We start from the raw sequence: 14,338 nt of genomic DNA, 5'->3' as shown, positions 1-14,338 counted from the left end.
ATCAGAGATGAATTCTAAGTATCTTCTTCAATTGCTCTCTCTCTCTCTTCCTCCCTCCCCCCGTTTCTCTCTCTGTTCCAACAGCTTGTCAGCACTCATCAGAGACCAAGGGCATAAAGGGCATAGCCTGGATAGACATGGTTGACCTAGACAGGATTTTCAGCAGCATGTGAGAGGGGGAGGAATAGATGAAATTGTGCTGGTAGAGAAAAAAAAAATCTCACCCAAGGAAGAAGGTCCTAGATTAAGGGGTTGTGTGTAGGTTGGCCAGAGCTGCAGGAAGTATCTACCCAAACTTAGAAAGGAAGACTCACCAATCAGCCTGTGTTGGGTGCAGGAATGTAGTGATCTGTTTGTTGGTGGAAGGGAGTCACAAAACCAGGGAAAGGGGGAGGAATCCCACCCTCTGAAATAGGTCATAGGTGAGAAAGTGAGGATGCTGATTGACAGCACTTACCAGTATTCCATTTGACTTGAGTGGTGGATTCATGTGGATTTCTTGTAACTTACAAGAATTCCTTTAGAGTTTACAAAGGAGATAAACTTTAGACAGGTTAACTCATCAATTTGACAAAAACAGCTGGCCAGGAAACCCCCAGGACATTCCTGTTCCTTCTTCCCAGTGACTAGAGTTATAAGCGAATGTAGTCCTACACCAGATTAGTGCTGCGGATCCAGCTTCTTATACTCATATTCAAGACATCAAACACTTTACAAAACTTATAACACGTGTTATCCCTTCAGTTCTGGATATCTTTGTAATCACTTTAAAAGTCACATACTTTCATCCACCAAAGACCTTGACTACTTTTCTCCCTCATTTTTGGGTATAGCGGCCAGATATAGAAAAGCTTCTTTGTTGTTCTTTCTCATTTATTTTTGTCCTTGGATTTTTAATAAAACTTTTTTTTTAGAACTATCTTCATCACTTTTTGAGACCATTTTTTTTTAAATGGGGATAAAGAAACTTTGCAGAAAATACATTAAGCTTGGTTATATGACCCAGACTTTAGGTGAAAATCCTTGAACAAGTCACTTATCTTTCAGAATCCTCTTCATATGTACAATAGGAGGACATCCATATTGATTCCCTAACCTGTCATAGTAAATTATTCACAGATGTAAGATAGAATAGCAGATTGCATTCACTTTATAAAGATACCTTAAACTTGAAAAATAAAATAATAAAGATTTTCTTTTTGTGGGGAAGGGAGACATTTGAAGACAAATGTCTGGTAGGCTCATGCTCCTTCCAGAGGCAATGAGAGAATCATCTTTTTTTTTTTTTTTTTTTTTTGTCTCTTCACACTTTTCTTGCTGTAGGTATTCCTTGGCTTGTAGCAAATCATATCATCTCTACCTCAGGCATTTTATTGTCTCTTCTTTTCCTCTCTGTCAAATTTTATTCTTCCACATTCTTCCAAAGACAGGCGTTAAAATATTTAGATAGCACTGAGTAATCCTACATAACCTCCGTATTTCAAGAATTTAAGTCAGTTACCTACAAAGAAGACTCTTTTCCAAGTAAGACTGCATTGCTTAATTCTGTAGATTCGGGTGTTGCCGTGATTGTGCAGGAAGTCACCCAAAATGGCATTACACTATTGTTCTACTACACCCCACAGTGAGGACGTGAACAACACTGAAACCAGGACAATAAAGACAGCAGGCACAGTCATTGCTGTACACTATGCCACTGAACATCTTCATGTAATATACAAGTCTTTCTACCAATACTTTAGAAATGAAGAATATAACTTTTTAAGAAACAAATCCTCAAAACCTGCATATGTTTCCGTGGCCTACTCTGTACATCTCCATTCCCAAATGACAACTAGCTAGATATTTAAAGAGCCCTGGTACTGGAGGAGCTGTGTTGCAGAAAGAGCTTCCAGTGTTTTTTTCCATGTTAAAAAAATGCTAATTGATTCCATGTGTAATTGTACGCTAAACATTAATTACATTTAGTGTTAATCTAGGAGATTCCAAAAAGATCCCATATAATGTTCTCTTTTGAAAGCCAGTCAGACAGATGTTTCATTATTTGGTATCTTTTATTATTTGGTATTATTTAATGATGATATTTGGTAATGAGTCAACATGTAGCTATGGAGATGATAGACACCAAATGTCAAATTAAGTAAACTAAAAGAAAAGAAAAGAAAAAAATATATATCAACTGTAAGACAACGGTTTAGTTAAGTATTTCAAAACACACAGATACCTGTCAGATGACATGCACATATACATTTAAGGAACTTTGTAAATAATTAATGTGCAAGAGCTGACTAGTTTCAAAAAAGTTTAATTTTTATGAACTCATTACTATGAAAATATTCCCACATGGACTCTGTTTAGAATTCAAAGAGATGTGTAAACTAAACACATTGCATTTGCTTCATACCCTTAAGTATTAGACACGATGTGTATGTTTTTACTGTGTACAAATTTAGCAGTTGTTCTTGCTTCACCAAATGTTTATAAATAAACAATAGTTATAATACAAAAACAGCTTAATTAAAACTCTTGTCCATACTTTCTCAACACAATGCTAATTTTCCTTTATGTTGACCTTTTGATTATTTATATTTCACTTAACTGGACCAAGAAATTTTGAATTAAATTTTCAAGTCAAATATCTCAAAAAGGCACAATATCTACTGTTTATCTTTTCAGCTATTTATTTAGGAATAAGTAGTTGTCTGGTAAGAGCCTTCTTTAACTCTCTCTCTCTCTCTCTCTGTCTCTCTCTCTCATCTTACTTGCATATAAATGACAAAGGAAGGGAGATTAACTCCTTAGATTTAAATGAATAGGACCTAGGCCAAAGTCATATTTAGGCATTAGGACCACATAAACTTTTTTGAACGCATTAAAAAATTAGCATCTGTTGCCATGTTATCTAAAATGTTAGACAGTGTACAATATTTTGACAAAAATCAAAGCAGAATATAATATTGAAAAAAATCTCCTAGATACACATACACTTGGATTATCACTTTAAATCAGATTTCTCTTTTTTTTTTTACTATTTATTACAATTTATTCACTTTGTTTTTTTTTTAATTTTTATTATTAGTTACTTTTTATTAACTCTATATCCCAGCTGTATCCCACGCCCTCATTCTCTCCCAATCCCACCCTCCCTCCTTCATCTCCTTCCTGCCCCTTTCCAAGTCCACTGATAGGGGAGGACCCCCATCCCCTTTCATCTGACCCTGGTTTATCAGGTATCTTCAGGACTGTCTGCAAAGTCCTCCTCTCTGGCCTAACAGGGCTGCTCCTCCCTTGGGGGGTAGGGAGTTCTAAGAGCCTGCCATTAAGTTCATGCAAAAAATAGTCCCTGTTTCCCTTACTAGGGTACCCACTTGGTTGCCAAGCTAACATGGGCTATATCCAAGCAGAGATTCCAGGTTATATCCATACATGGTCCTTGGTTGGAGAAATAATCTCATATAAGATCCCTGTGCCCAGAAATATTTGGTCCTTGAGGATCTTCTATCCTCTCCAGGTCATATTAACTCCTCTTCTTTCATAAGATCCCCTGCACTTTGCTGAAGGTTTGGTTATGAGTCTCAGTATCTATTTTGATACACTGCTAGGTAGAGTCTTTCAGAGACCCTAAAACTCAAATGACAACACATGCTGGAGAGGTTGTGGAGAAAGGGTAACCTTCCTCCATTGCTGGTAGGAATGTAAACTGGTACAACCACTTTGGAAATCAATCTGGCGCTTTCTCAGACAATTAGGAATAGCGCTTCCTCAAGACCCAGCTATACCACTGCTAGGCATATATCCAAAAGTTGCTCAAATACACAACAAGGACATTTCCTCAACCATGTTTGTAGCAGCATTATTTGTAATAGCCAGAACCTGGAAACAACCCAGATGTCCATCAATGGAGGAATGGATACAGAAATTATGGTATTTTTTACACAATGGAATAATATTCAGCAATTAAAAACAACGAAGTCATGAAATTTGCAGGCAAGTTATGGGATCTAGAAAAGATCATTATGAGTGAGGTATCCTAGAAGGAGAAAGACACACATGGTATATACTCACTTATTTAGACTTGATATGATAAACGTAATGAAATCTATACACCTAAAGAAGATAAACAAGAAAGAAGACCAGGGATAAGATGATCAATCCTCACTTAGAAAGAAAATGTGATGGACATTGGCTGTAGGAGAAAACAAGTAACAGGACAGGAGCCTCCCTTTTCTTTTTAAATCATAGAATGTATGTGTGATTACAACAGCATCTTAACCTGTCTATACTACTAGATAAACATTCTGTATATTGATGTTTAGGATAACAGAAATTTATTTCTTAGACACATGAAGCCCAAATTATAGATGCTGGTGAAACCAGTTTCATCCTGGCCTCTTCTCTTGGCCAATAGGGGGCTGCCTCCTAGATGTTCCCATGATAGTTATTCTGTGTGAATACAGAGAGCAGGGAATAGAGAATGAGAGCTCTTCAGCACATCTTCTTTCCAGTTAACTAATCTAGATGATCAAGTCCTCAAATGTTTTGGCATCATTAGTGTCTATATCTCCACATATAGCAACAGTGTGTCAGTTTCAGTGCCCCATTCTGAAGAGAGAAAATCCAGCAACTCCACAACAAACGCAGCTATTACTAAGAAACAAAGAAATGAGGATATAAACTCCTGTAAAAAATATACTTTATTTCCCAATTCTGGGTGATGAAATACTATCAATAATCATGTGAAAATTTAATCTGGTCCAAGATTAGACTACTCACTGAATATATAAAAATGTATCCATTTTTACAAAGATAAAAAGGGAATTCCATGGCACACCTATTTACCTGATGGGTTTTCCCGTAATTATGCTGTTTCTTCACTGTGTCTTCCTGCTTGCGCCTGTACATTCTCAATTTATTCCTCATTTTCTATGATATGAAGCATTCCAAAAGAAAGATTTGGAAGCTATCGGTTTCTTAAATTTCCATATACAACCATAGGCTATATATGCTTTCCTCTAGTTTGAAATTGAACTCTGTCTTTGATTTATTTTGAGCCACATATATCTTCCGTTTTCAAGCCGTATGAGGAAAAATGAATTTGAATATAACTTATGATTACTTAGTCATTTATTTATCTAACAAATATTTGCTGAACACTCATTATGCATTTAAATTGGTTATTTGTTGCTTGGAAGTTTCAGTTTATTTTCATATCTCCAGCGTCTATCAAATCCCCATTACTGTATCATTTTTAATAATAGTGTTCTGATGAAAACGCAAACCTATTTTTTAACATCCAGAAACTAAATTTTCTAGAGACATTTAAGGAAAATTGTTCTAAAAGAAATAACATTCAAGTGTAGACAAAAGATAAAACATATTATTCACAATTTAAACTATTTGTATGGGGAGGTAGAGAAAATATCTGTCAAAATAGTATCATAAAATTTCTGATAAAGAAGGGAACTTGGAGCAAAATATGTAAGGGTAGAAAAAGGAGGATCACACATGGCACGGAGAAATGGTGACTAAGCAAACGTTAGGCTCTACACTCAATGTACAGAAAAAGAAATCTCTAACCTGTAACAGAAGGAGAATACTAAATGTTCAGTTTCTTTTGATCTATACCTATATTTATGTCAAGATATGTATACACCAAGAGAGAGACATACATGCATATCTATACATACACCTCCATATATTTTAAGAGACAACAACATCCATTTTTATTAATATGATAGCCCCAGAATCATATGCTCACAGATTTTATTTGTATTAAGTAACAGAATTTTTTTTCATGGATAGACTAACTGATATTCCTACAAGATATTTATTTCTTTATTATTAAAATATATATGTTAGGTAATGAGACAGATGTTCAGTTTGTTAAAGCTAAAGTCATTGCAAATAAAATATGTTAACTAATACGACTGATAGTATGAGAAATCATAGAATAGAAAGTTATGAATAGAGATTAAAAATAATTTTCTTGATTTTTTTGCCAGAATTTGAAAGGCTATTTATACAAAGACTTTACTGGAACATGCCGTCCAAAGCCAAGAAAGTCTTTGTATGTAAAAACTATTGTTTACATTGTCATTATTATTTCTTTATGATATACTTCCTTTCTCAGCTAAAGTAGGAGGAACTGAATACTTCTATTTTAATATTAAGGTTATTTGAAACATGATTGGTGGTGTTGACCATGTTAAATATCTTTTAGACTAGTTTCTTCATTAATCATAAATAAATATAATGGAAGAAATAGAAGAAAGAAATATAATAGAAGAAAGATTAAAAGTAAATTATCCCTCCTTTGTGTAATGTTTATAAATAAAGGACTGAAAGAGAATAAGACAACTAAAAATCCATTATTGGGAAAAATGATGTACAATGTAAAAACTGACTACTTCACTAACTGAGAGTATCAGATGGCCAGGTAGTGCACACAGATCACCTGCATTAGCAAACACAGTTGCCACTCCAGCTAGTCATTAGCTCCTCATAGAAAATGCCATAATGTAGGGAACCATATGGAAGAAGGAGGGATAGAAAGACCTGGAGTGGACAGGATCTCCACAACAAAACCAACAGAGCCAAAAAACCTGGGCCCAGGGTGACCTACAGAGTTAGATATTCTAACCAAGGATCAGACATGGAAAGGACAGCCCCTGCTCAGAAGCCCAGAGGCTCAGTTTCCATGTGGGTTCCCTAGTAAACTCAGCAGGGGCTGCCTCTGACATGAGAACTCAGTGGCTGGCTCTTTGGTCACCTCCCCCTGTGGGGTACAGCCTTACCAGGCCACAGAGGAAGATGAGGCATATGGCCCTGTTGAGACCTGATAGGCTAGGGTAGGAGAGAAAGAGGGGAGTCCTTTTCTCTTTCCTTAGTCCTCCCCTATCAAAGTACTAAGGAAGGGCCATAGTGGGAGAAGAGTGAGGGTGGGTGGAACTGGGAGGAGATAAGGGAGAGTGCTACAGACAGAGTAAAAGGGAATTAATTATAATTAATTAATTAATTAATTAATTAATTAAAAAGAAAGTTCCATATCATAAGTAGATCCTTCCAAAATATGTCTATCTTTTGAATAAACACATTCAATTTCATTTGATATGAGCATATTAATTTCAGTTGTTTTATTTTCTGTCCTATGTATTTTCTAGTCTACAACACATCTCTAACTCCTAGAACATCAGTATCACAATATATTCTAACATTGCCCTGCTCAAAAAGACTAGATAAATGCCAAAAATTTCAGTAAGAAGCAGCAGAAGTCAAATCAGGATGACAGGCTAAGACCAAAAAAAAAAAAAAAAAAAAACCACAAAATTATACCATAATAAAATGCAAGAAATCCAAGGTAAAGAACCAAAATTTTAGCAATTCTATAGTAAAATTAAAGCTAACTTTACAGTGGATGGGTATTGTTTTATATCATCACCCTTAAATAATTAGAAAAATGACAGACACTGTAAGAGAAAGTAAAGAGAACTAAAATTGCAAATACATAACAACGAATCTATCTTCCAATAAATGCCATCAGCCATTTTCCTGTGTACTTCAAATCAGAAGTCTTTTCATTTAAAACCAGAACAATAATAGACATGTAATATAGGATAAACCTACTAAAATCTGTACATCTAAAGAAACTAATCAAGAGAGAGGACCCTGACTAAAATGCTCAATCTCCATCCCGAAAGGCAAAGAGGAAGGACATCAGAAGAAGAAGAAAACAGGAAACAGTTAGGAACCTGCCATAGAGGGCCTCTCAAAGGCTCTGCCCTGCAGACTATCAAAGCAGATACTGAGACATATGGCCAACTGTTGGGCAGTGTGCATGGAATCTTATGTAAGAAGTGGGAAATAGTAAGATCTGGAGAGGACAGGAACTCCACAAGGAGAGTAACAGAACCAGAAATTTGAACACAGGGGTCTTCCCAGAGACTCATACTCCCACCAACTACCATGCATGGAGATAACCTAGAACCCTTGCACAGATGTAGCCCATGGCAGTTTAGTGTCCAAGTGGGTTACATACTAATGGAAAGAGAGACTGCCTCTGACATAATCTGATTGGCCTGCTGTTTGATCACCTCCCCCTGAGGGGGAGCAGACTTACCAGGCCACAGAAGATGACAATGCAGTCACTCCTGATGAGATCTGATAGACTAAGATCAGAAAGAAGGAGAGGAGGACCTCCCTTATCAGTGGACATGGGGAGGGGCATGCATGAAGAAGGGGGAGGGAGAGTGGGATCGGGAGGGTAGGAGGGAGGAGCTTATGGGGGGATACAAAGTGAATAAAGTGTAATTAATAAATAAAATTAAAAAACAGAAAAAATAAATAAAAATTAAAAAATACAATTTGTAAAAGAAAATTAAATTTATTATTTGAGAATTAAAAATAAATAAATAAAACCAGAACAAGGCAAAGTGGCCAGCTGTAACTTCTTGTACTCATAATACTTCTGGAAACTGACTCATATAAGATAAATGTAATTTAGTTTGAGGGAATAATACTTGAAAATAAATGAAATCTTGACCTTTAGAGAACATAGGACTAGGCAGAAATTGCCAAAACATGACCAGATTTGGTGTTCTAGTATTGATATCATTAACTTGCTCTCTATTTCTTAAAGATCTTTCATTCTTCTTATCACACTATGGTTAGTTTGCTCTTTTCTTGATGTCACAGAGAGAAAAATTATGGTTGCTTTGAAATGTTTATGATTTCTTAATATGGTCAAATTGTGTTTGGGTTTACTTCCGTCCTTTATGTTGTACCCTATTCAATTTTCTTTGTTAAATATTCACTCATAAATACATACATAATTATATGCATATATTGCTGTCTCATAATACTTTCTAAATAGTTAATACATTTTCCTTGACCAATTGGATATTGAGGTCTGTACTAGATTACTTCCACATATTATTTATATCCTAATTGCTTTCTCTCACTGATTTTCTGATTTTATTTTCTGGAGAACATATTTTGAAGTGTTGAAAAACATTTGGTACATCATTTCTGTCATCTCCCATTTAGTTTGTGTTTTATACAATTTCAAGTTCCGAATGTTTCTAGTGCACTGGAGTAAAATGTTTATTCTTCAATTATTCAGTGGAAGATCTGTGGGCTTCTGGTGTGAAAGGTTTGATATCTTATCATTGTTCAGGTTTCTTCTTTGCTTTATATAATATTGAAATTGGAATATTGGAGTATTCTACAATATTTTTGTACTTTTTCAAGTCATATATTCAACAACACGTTAAGTTTATGTTGTTTGATATAATTGCTTTCAAAACAGTTAAGACATAAAAGGACAAATTATGCACTTAAATTGTCTTTTAAAATTACATAATCTTCGCAGATATTCTTTGTCTTTAACATACAGGTGAATTACCATTTGCAATTGTTTGCTTTTAGTATGTAGAAAATTTCTTTCAGTAAATACTGATATAAATTCAGTTTTGTTATATGTGGTAATAGCCCAGTATCTGTCTCTCTGTCTCTCTCTGACACACACACACACTCATGCATAGGTATGCACAGGCACACATCAGATTTTGCATTATTGGATTGCTGGATATTATTGCTGGTTGACAGGTTTCATAGTTCATTATTTGTATTAAATTCCACTCTTTGGATGTGATATGGGTTCCATTTATTTCAAGATTTTCTCATTTTTTTCTAGTATTTTGACTATTATATTTATTTATTTATTTAATTTGGAATACATATTTCTTCATTCACTAATTTTTTTTTCCAGAACAATACCCTAAGGCTACCAATGTTGTATACTTTTATAATTTTCAGGACCATTGCCAGGAGCTTTTCTTGCTGCATACTGAATAGAATTCTCTTGTGAAATAAATATTTTTAAAGCTAAAAAGAAAATGTTTAAGATTAATGACAATAAAAGCTATTGGCAAAATAGTTACATTTTATTTAACAGCAAGATTATTGACAATATGATTTTACAATGTAAATAAATTTATAAATGTTTAGTTTAGCAACAATATGTATACAATAGAAAAAATAAAACAAAAGATGCAGTGTTATTTAAATCTAAATTAGTTAATTCACATATAATAACAGAAATAAATTAAGATTTTATAAAAACAACTTACAGTAAAGTTATCAAGGTTTGCCAAATTCTTCTATATTATATAGAATATATTGCAGTTTTCATAAATTTTAAGTTATTAAAGAATTCTCATTAATACTGGCAATTTGCATCTATATTTGTCAGAGAACATCAAAAGGAAAATAATAGCATACTTTCATACAGAAGCACATGATAGAATAAAAAGTTCAGAGAAATATCTATTATGTTATTTTCATGTTTAGAAAAGATGCCAGTAATGAAAGATTGAAAAAATAAGACATTTGAAATAAAATGCAGATTCCTGAAATGATATGAGCCTAGTGTGCTTATTTTGAGAAAGAATATTCAGTATCATTGAGCAAAGAAGAACTTAGACTATAATTAACCTGGGGGAAATTAATTATCAGTGTGGAAAAAGTCAATTTGATATGATAACGTAAGCCGGAAGGATAACCCTGCCCAATATAACCTTTAGTTTAAAAATGTACATATGTGCTAAACACCAATCATTAAAATTTTAATGCAATAAAAACTCAAACATATTTATAAGAAAAAATACAAGAACATTTTGAAATATTTACTTTTAAATATAAACTCTGCATGGACAGGTACATTAGCTCTAAGTGCATGAAACTATTCTTTTATACTTACTTACTTAATAATTAATTAATTAACTTTACAACCTGATCACAGATCAGAGCTTCCCTTTCCAGTACCTACCTCTCACCTCTCCCCCCCTCCCCCAATGCCACCCTTTTCTCCTCAGAAAAGGAGAAGTCTCCCATGAATATCAACCTGCCTTGGCAAATCGTGTTGCAGCCTCCCTGAGTACATCTTTTATTATTGAGGCTACCCCAGCAGCCAGTTAGGGCAATAGGATCCACAGGCAGGCAACAGGGTCAGAGACAGCCCTGCTCCAGTTGTTAGGAAACTCACATGAAAATTTTAGAATTCTAATAGATTCTGTAATAATGATTTATTTAGTTACCTAAAAATAAACTTAAGTAAATCAATAAAACTTTTTCTTTTTTAAAATTGTTAGTTTTACTTTTTATATTAATTACAGTTTATTTACTTTGTATCCCAGCTATAGATCCTCCCTCATTCCCTCCCAATGCCACACTCCCTCCCTCTTCTCCTTCCTGCCCCTCTCTAAGTCTACTGATATGGAAGGTCTTCCTCCCCTTCCATCTGACCCTAAGCCACAGAAGAGGACATTGCCAGTCCTGGTGAGACCTAATAAAACTTTTAAACACAAATAAAAATGGTTTTCATAAAAGAGTGAATTGATGTTGCCTGTGGCTGGCAGGTAAGACTCAAGGAGAATGACTCATGTACTTCCTTTATACAAGAATTTCATGCATATAGAAAGAACAACACAAATGCAAAATCTAGAATTGTTACAGAAATGCAAGTAGAAATGTAATATTAGGCTTTCCAATGCCTTACAGAGTCATGACTTTTTTTCTTCAACAAGTAACCTTCTTTCTGCAACTTCTAAATTATTACTGTAGACTACTTTAAAGAGAGAAAACACAGTCTCAGGCAATATCCAGCTATACCACTCCTAGGCATATATCTAAAAAATGCTCAAGTATGCAACAAGGAAATTTGCACAACCATTTTTGTAACAGCTTTATTTGTAATAGCCAGAAGCTAGAAACAGCCCAGATGCCCCTCAGTTGAGGAAAGAACACAGAAATTGTGGTACATTGACACAATGGAATACTAGTCAGCAATTAAAAAAAGGAAATCATGATATTTACAGGCAAATGGTGGGACCTAGAAAAGATCATCCTAAGTGAGGTATCCCAGAAGCAGAAAGACACCCAGGGTATATACTCACTCGTAAGTGGATATTAGACATATAATATAGGATAAACATACTAAAATCTGTACACCTAAAGAAGCTAATAACCTAAAGAAGATAGTCAAAAAGGAGGACCCTGGGTAAGATGCTCAATCCTCATTCAGAAAGACAAAGAGGATGGACATCAGAAGAGGGTGAAAACAGGGAACAGGACAGGAGCCTACCACAGAGGGCCTCTGAAAGACTCTACCCAGCAGTGTATCAAAGCAGATTCTGAGACTTATGGCTAAACTTTGGACAGAGTGCAAGGAATCTTATGAAAGAAGGGGGAGATAGAAAGACCTAGAGGGGACAGGAGCACCTCAAGGAGAGCAACATGACCAAAACATCTGGACACAGGGGTGTTTTCTGAGACTGATACTCCAACCAAGGACCATGCATGGAGATAAACTAGAACCCCTGCACAGATGTAACCCATGGTGGCTCAGTGTCTAAGTGAGTTCCCTAGTAATGGAAACAGAGGCTGTCTCTGACAAACTGATTGGCCTGCTCTTTGATCACCTTCCCCTTAGGGGGATGCAGCCTTACCAGTCTACAGAGGAAGACAATGCAGACACTCCTGATGAGACCTGACAGACTAGGATCAGAAAGAAGGAGAAGAGGACCTTCCCTATCAGTGGACTGGGGGAGAGGCATGGGTGGAAAAGAAGGAGGGAAGGTGGGATTGGAAGGGGAAGAAGGAGAGAGCTACAGCTGGGATACAAACAGAATAAACTATAATTAATAAAAATTAAAATAAAATACTATAATAGAAGAGGGGGGAACATGCCTGGTGGTGGTGGCACAAGCCTTAAATGCAGAGGCAGGGGGATTTCTGTGAGTTTGAGGCCAGCCTGGTATATAGAGGGAGATCCAGGACAGCCAAGGCTACACAGAGAAGCCCTGTCTTAGGGAGAGAGGGAAGGTGGGAAGGAAGAGAGAAAACACAATAAAACTTTCTCATGTAAATAATGTCAGCCATCAAAGAGAAAAACCCTCATTACAATTTTATTACATTTGTATCATGAAAAAAAGCATTCATATCTTATGTTTGGGCTAAAGAACACGAAGCCATCCAGAAAATATTCTGTGTGCTAATTGACTGTACTCAGACTTGTCATGCACTTTCTAAAGTTATAACAGAACCATGGATTCTGCATCTATGTTGAGATAATGTTGCCCTGGATTTAGCTGACTGGTATTTCCTTCTAGGTCATAGAAAAACTATTACTAGATCATTTGGTATATCACTGCTTAACTCTATTAGGAAACCTTCTTTTGCCGTGCAAATTGCTATATAATGAGGCATAACCAAAAGAAATTTAGAAAAAAAAATTAACTCAGAGTGCCTTTTCTGTTTTACTACTTACTAGTAAAACATTATTGGCCTGCTTATATCTTAAACAAAGTAAAATTACATATAATTATGCACGTACTTTGAAAAAAATGATTTCCAATTTTTTTTTACAAAATAGAGGTTATTATATGGCAGGATTGAACATAATGAAGTCATTTGAATAGAATATTTGTCCATTTATTTGAATGTTTGGAAATCAGTAGGACACTGATGACCAGAAATTGGACAGCTTTGAAATCACAGATGACATCATTTAGTGACAATAATGATCTAGCCCAGTATTCTGATGTCTGTAAGTTTGTTAATATTGAATTTTTTCCCAATTGAAAGTTATTTTTTTTCAAATAATATCAACACAGTAACTGCTTTTTTTTTCCGCTGAAACACTATTGTGAGACAATTGAGGTTCCCATTTTGAATATTAATGTCTCTTCTATTAGTTAAAATGAAAGACAGATTAAAATGTATATAATATGACTGTCATTCTCCTGAGGATGGTGAATGACTAAAGTGTTCTTAGTAGGGTGAAATAATAAGGACTATAGGAACAATGTGAGACCAGATACTTCTGGACAGATTTCACTTCACACTGAAGTCACAGCATCACCATCTTATTTAAATGGCTGGCTTTGTGTAACAAATTCTGATTTCTGTACAACTAATGCAAAATGCAATTCCTGCCTCTATATCATATCTTCTTGCCTATATAATAACTATACATAATAGACTCTGATGTAAATTTAAAATTTATGATCTATCTTCTCCAATTGACAGCAATATGACTTCAGTTATCTTGAGATAAATACTTCAGGGAATTCTGACTGCTGTTTAAGAAACATAGTAGTCAATAAATTTAGCTTTGCATGTCCATATTTCCATCCAGTCTGTCTTTCAACACAGAGCTTCTCAAATAGACCTTCTCAATATGGTAATACTCTATCTAGTTAACTCCTATGATTACATTATAAACTTACACATGATTTTTGGAAGATGATATAACATGTGCCTTTTTAAAAAGACCCTTGAA

The 14,338-nt window shown here is 35.0% G+C and overlaps 1 protein-coding gene across 4 annotated transcripts in view; it reads left to right on the top strand.

The window, feature by feature from the left end:
• The window catches only part of Cdh8 (cadherin 8), a 425,418-nt gene that overhangs the window by 401,191 nt on the left and 9,889 nt on the right, over positions 1–14,338 (top strand). The window lies entirely within an intron of this gene.

The sequence above is a fragment of the Psammomys obesus genome, unplaced genomic scaffold (genome assembly GCF_907164565.1).
Source record: "Psammomys obesus unplaced genomic scaffold, mPsaObe1.curated_primary_1811, whole genome shotgun sequence".
Taxonomy (NCBI): domain Eukaryota; kingdom Metazoa; phylum Chordata; class Mammalia; order Rodentia; family Muridae; genus Psammomys; species Psammomys obesus.
This window is presented reverse-complemented; position numbering and strand designations above follow the sequence as displayed.